Raw genomic sequence first — 6,574 nt, 5'->3', positions numbered from 1 at the left:
TTATAAAACTTTAAGATAGTTTTTCTGAATCATCCATTTAAGGCTCCAGTGAAATTTTTGTAAGATTTTTAAGCTTGTATGACCAATATGCCTATCCAAATGTAGCTTTTTGATAGACTTCTTGTTGTGCATTAACAAAATTCTGATAGTCTTAGACTGATACACCCTATACTTTCCATTCTCCAATCCATTCCCCTATAAATTAAATTAATTTACATAACTTTCATAAGGTATTTCAAAAAATATGTGTGTGTGTATATATGTATGCATATGTGTATTAATAAATGCATAAAATATTTTTAATATACCAACAAAAGTGAGAAGGCCATTTGCAGTATTTAGTCCACTGAGTTGATAAGCTCGGTCATTCCAAATGTTATTGATGTTCCATTCTGCATTATTACCCTTAAACAATTGATCATAGAACATATTATAGAAATGGACATCGATAACTACACGATTGAGGTTACTTGTGAAAGAGAGCAATTCTTTTGAATCAGCAGGTCCCAATCTGTTTGAGAGGATCACGTAAGCATTTTGGGTATACTTCCTTATAGCATTATAACTTGCTTGATAATACTTCAAAAGGTCTCTAGGCTGACTATAGGGGCTAAAGGCTCATTCAATAATTCAATTGCTGTAAAACTTGAATTACTTGCATGTCTGCTTCGTAATAGTGTCTATATTAGAATTCAGAGTATAACTTTTTTATATATTGAATAAAATCAAGAAAATAATGTAATCAATTTGATAAATATAATTATTTAAGAGTTAATATCTTATTTGACCTTTTTACTAGGAAGTCTATGATATTTACTGTGTCTTGTATTTTCGAATCTCCACATTCTAGAGAAGGGTCTATTGTACCACTATGATCATTGCCGTTTTGTGAGCCCGGAGCTGCATGCAAATACACAATTATCTTCATTCCGTATTTTCTGTACAAATATTGAATAACAAGATATTATTGTAAATTAAATATACAGAAAGGCCAGAACATTAATCAAATTAGTGCGCGTGGCAGTGGACAAAGGAAACTTTTTGGCTAGTACAAATACTTACTTATATGCACATTTCATCTACATTAGCATATTTTAATATTTAATGTTTGAGCTATGCATTAATTATTCAAATCCAACTGTAAAATAGTCAAACTTTCTTGTTTATTACAGTATATACATATAAAGGAGGTAAGTCTTACCTTTGGCAATGATATCGCCTTTATAATGATACTAAAAATAAGACAATTTGATTATGGTGATAACAACTAATTCTACCGATTAACAATTAATATTGTACAAATTGATGAAAAAGTATAGTTTGGTCAATGATTTTAATATGAATTTACTCTGCCCAGTTGAAAGCATTGTCCAAGGCTTGCAAGGAGCCCCCAGCAAAAGGCTTTGGTGGTGTAGGATCAAATGCTATCCACCATCCGACTGAGATTCTCACAGCATTTATACCATTTGATGACATGAATCTGAAATCCTCCTATGTAATCCAAGTATTCCAGTGATTCTATATAGCATAAATCATAATTAATATACGAGAATCTGTTTTGGTCTGACTAATTAGTAGGTTTCCATTCAAGACTTACTCGCATGATTTGAGAGGCTCTAATTGGACCATAACCATTTGTGATTTGGTATTCACCTTGCAGTTGTTGCATATTGTCTTGGCTATTTAGACTATTCATTTTTAAAGACAGATGGATTATCATCTTTTCAACCATATCCTTCATAGTCTGCACTTACCAGCGTCTCTGGCTGTACCTAAGCATGACAAGTATAAATAAGCTAGTTAGTTCTCTTCTAATTATTTTTTCCTCATAGTATTTACTGCATTGATGTGTTGACAAAAAAAGAAAAAGAAGAAAGTAAATGAACTATTGCTTAGTGGTACTGATGTTGTCTCAATGATGCCCACCAGCATGAAGGGCAAAAAGAAAAAAGACAATTTACATGAAGAGTTATTCAATTCACCAAATCTATTAATTCTAATTAGATAATTAGAAAAAAATTAACCATTAATTCCATGAAACAATTAATAACTGTTAGGTATGACTCATATGCGAGTTTAAGGGATAGATGCTGGAGCGGAGCGAAGTGAACGAGTAGAGCGCGGCGCAATGAGCGAACGGATATATGTTTTTAATATTCTAATATTATTCATAAACTTTTAAACTATGAAAACCAAATAAAAAAATGTATAAAACAGAATCCTTAAGTATATTACTTGATCCTTTCAAGATATGTATATATTACTTGATAATATAATTAAATTTAAATAAAAAATTATTTTTATTTATTTAATTCCTAGAGGATAGTCTAATCAATGTATATATGGGACAGGATAAATATTAAAATTTTAACCTATTACGTTATAAAAGAAAGAAATAACTAAAACTATTTTTAAAATACCATATATATACCGAATAAAATCTTTATGAATGGTAAAATATTATATAACTATGATATTGACAATCCAAATATATATTAAGGCTTAAGCACACAAATAAATTGAAATGAGTTCTATCACAAATATGATTTATTACAAATGAGTTTCAAATAATATACTGCGTAAGCTTCCCAGCCGTCTGCTTTGGGGCGGTTGGCTACAAGATTTGTTCCACCTCCATTTTCGGCGCGGAGATACCTTTGCAGCTTTATGGACATGAACTGCACTTGAGTTCCATCCTCCCAATTGCTCAAAATCAAACAATAAAAATTCATTAAAATTATAACAAAAAAGCAATTGAAAATTTTAAGAACCCAATAAAAAAATCAAGAAATAAAAAGAAATTCTGAAGTTTTAAACACTAAAACTCCTTAAGTTTTTTTTTTTTTTTGGGAAAGATTAAAACTCCTTAAATTAATTTACACATTTTAATAAAAGTACATAACTCAAAAATATAAGGCAGAATATATAGTTAGACACCTAAATTCTAATCATTTAGTCATTTTAACACTTTAACTATCATTTTTAACTTAATAAACATCTAAAATTTTATTTTTATAATCTTTTAAACACTTTTAGTTTTCATTTTAAGCTAACAGACACTTAAATTCTAATATTAAAATACTTACTATTCAATATACATTGACATATTGTATGAAACCACATCTCAAAAAGTGTTTAAATATTACAAAAAATACAAATTTAAACATCTAAAATTTTATTTTTATAATCTTTTAAACACTTTTAGTTTTCATTTTAAGCTAACAGACACTTAAATTCTAATATTAAAATACTTACTATTCAATATACATTGACATATTGTATGAAACCACATCTCAAAAAAGTGTTTAAATATTACAAAAAATACAAATTTAAACATCTAAAATTTTATTTTTATAATCTTTTAAACACTTTTAGTTTTCATTTTAAGCTAACAGACACTTAAATTCTAATATTAAAATACTTACTATTCAATATACATTGACATATTGTATGAAACCACATCTCAAAAAAGTGTTTAAATATTACAAAAAATACAAATTGAGGTATCTATCATGTTATATCGAAAATTAAGGTGTTGAAGTTATTAAATAACTAAAATTCAAGTGTTCGATTATATATTTGGCCAAAAAATATACTAGTTAATATGCAAGGTTGAGGTCAAAAGTGTACGCATGACAGTAGTGCAATTACGTACCAAAAGATCTTTGTTAGGGATCCCATCAAAGAGAGAAGGTTTCATCCATCCTTCATTACCAACCAATTACCTAAATTCACAGCTTTAAATGGTTGTGCCATGGAAAAAGGGAGAACAAAAATATATAAGTAGAAAACGAAGAGAAAGAAATGATAAGCCATTTACGGCACTTGATCGATGAGAAAATGAAAATGGTTGAAGTATGAATTTATAGACACAAATGGTATGCATCTTTGTCAAAAGCAAGCATTATTTGAGTGCATCGTCCACTAAGCATAATAATCTTGCATAAGGTTGGTCATTAGATTTTTTAGCCATTTGATTTGGGTAATGACTCCTTCTATTTCTACAGCTTCAAATGATACCACCACCACCTATATTATTAAGTACTTTTTTTAACTTCTAACAGAAAATTGAATAAAGAAGGAACTTGTTGACAGGTATTACATACATTCAACTAATGAAACTTTAAAAATCATCTTTTACTTAATTTAATAGAAATGAACATCAATATGTTATCTTTTACTTCATTTAATAGAAAGGAATATCAATATGTTATCTTTTACTTAATTTAATAAAAAAAATTATCTATATACTTTAAATTATTAAAAATATACTAACTACCAGTTGGTCTAGCGGGATGAGGTGCTAGATTCCTTAAACAATGTTCAGGATTCGAATCTTGGTATTATAAATAGAGTAAACTGGATTGGAAGAGCCGCCACTAATAGTTTCTGCAGTAACCGAACCCGGATCAATCGGCCGTGGACCGGATACTGAAATGGAAAATCAAAAAATTTAAATAAAATATTAAAATTAGATAAAATAATATGAATCTGACAATTTGATTTAACCTTTTCGCATAATTGGTTTTATATTTATTTTGTGATATTTTAGTACTATAAAAATTACACCATTAACAATTGATTTCTAAATTTATTAATGCTGCTAATAATTTTGATTATTAAGTTTAAAATAAAATCCAAGAGCTGTAAAATTTTTATTATCAGATAAATAATACAGAATAGAGTTTGTAGTCTTTTCATACCATCCAAAGTTTGATGAAATTTATCATAATTAAAGAAAAATGAATGGAAATTTTTTCTCTAAAGTAAGTGAAAATTTATCTGGTTAAGTGGTACTGTGGGGTATGGCTTGGTGTTGTCCTGGGTCTATTAAAGATTTAAGGGAAAGTTACAAATTTGGTATATTTAGAGTTTAAATTACTTTTTTATTCAATTAAGTGTTTTAACTTACTAAAATGATTAATATAGTATTTATAGCCATTCTTACAGGTTAAAGTATACATTTAAATTATTTTAAATAATAAATTTAATCAAAAAATTCTTTTTTAAAATAATATTATTTTTATCTTCTTTTATTTTTTTCTTTTACTCTTTTCTTTTATTTTTTTTATTTTTTTATTTTTATTTATTTTCTACACTATTTCTTAAAAATTATTTGTTTCTCAAAAGATTAGCAGAAAAAAGAAATAAAATTACTTTTTTCTCATTCATTCAGATAAAAATTGAAAAAATTAAATATCATTTACTAACTTTTTTATTTTTATGCATTCACCTCATAGAACAAAAAATAAAATATAATCTTTCATCTTAAAACAATAATTGGAGAAAAATGAAGGTATTAGTATTCTAAAAAAATAAATTTTTAAGAATAAAAAAGTGACGAGTAAATTTTTTAAAAAATAAAAACTAAAAAATTTTAATTCAATAATTTTTTAGTGCTAAAAGAAGATTTGATAGAAAATTGAAAAAATATTAAAAAGAAAGAAGAAGAAATAGAAAAAATGTAAATAAGAATGAGTAAGAGATATTTAAATTATTTCATATGTATAAAATAAAATAAATTATTACTTTAATATATAAAACCTGTAAGAGACAACGTAATAATTCAAATGTTGATATTAAAAAAATTGAAAAGTTAAACTATATATATATAAATTAATATATTCAAACACTTGATTAAAAAAAATTAAACACTGATTTTGAAAAAATTAAAAAATTAAAAGAAACTAAATTCACAATTATTCCAAGACTTAATTACCCAGTGGGATTATTTTGGATTTGGTCTTCCCGAAAAGAAATTGTTGTTTGCCCCTCTTTTCTCCTCCCTCTGGTCCATATGGCTTTAAAGAAAAACTTTTATTCTTAATAATGCGTTCTGGATGCAGATAAACTATATGCTCTGATTTTTATCTGCCTCACCATATGCAAAATATTGGGAAAAGCAATCATTACCTTCAAAATCCACTCTTTGGGTTCCACCTCAAGGTAATAAGCTTAAGTGGAACATTGATGCTTCTTCTATTTGGAAAACCTGAATGCATCTTCTCTTGTCTTGTGGGTATGATGGAGTGAAATGAGGCTGAGGTTCTTGCTTTTCTAAAGGCCCTTAAATTTCTATCAGTTAGATCTCACAATTTTGCAGGTATAAAGATTATAACTGAATCAGATTCTAAGAATGTTGTTACATGAGTGAAAGGTCCTTTTGATAAATCCCCTTGGGGATTTTCGGGATTCAATTATGAACATTCATAGCTTGGTTTCTGCATTTCGCTCCATTCAAATTGAATATGCTAATCGAGAAAGAAATGGAGTTGTTGATCAATTAGCTAAATCTGCAGTTCAAAGACGAAGTTACTCGATTGCATGGCTTTTACTCGCACATGTGCTGTGATCAATTTATTGCTTTTCCTTAGAAATGGACCGAAAATGGCCTTTCTTTCATTGCTTTTCCTTAGAAATTAAAGCTTGTTAAGTTGCTGTTGCATTTTAATAGTTTGCGTTTCTGTTCTAACTTATCTAATGCAACTTTCTTTGTCTGTTTGGTATTTGTTTGTTTGAGTCCTATATTATTAGGCCGCTTGGGTGTATATATTTTTGGATGTATTGGTAAGCC

General features: G+C 27.6%; 1 pseudogene; it reads right to left on the bottom strand.

Annotated features, from left to right (window-relative positions):
• LOC112533707 lies at positions 1-3,830 on the bottom strand (annotated as a pseudogene).
• Positions 3,831-6,574: the final 2,744 nt, after the last annotated feature.

Source organism: Ricinus communis, chromosome 7, assembly GCF_019578655.1.
Source record: "Ricinus communis isolate WT05 ecotype wild-type chromosome 7, ASM1957865v1, whole genome shotgun sequence".
Taxonomy (NCBI): Eukaryota; Viridiplantae; Streptophyta; class Magnoliopsida; order Malpighiales; family Euphorbiaceae; genus Ricinus; species Ricinus communis.
This window is presented reverse-complemented; position numbering and strand designations above follow the sequence as displayed.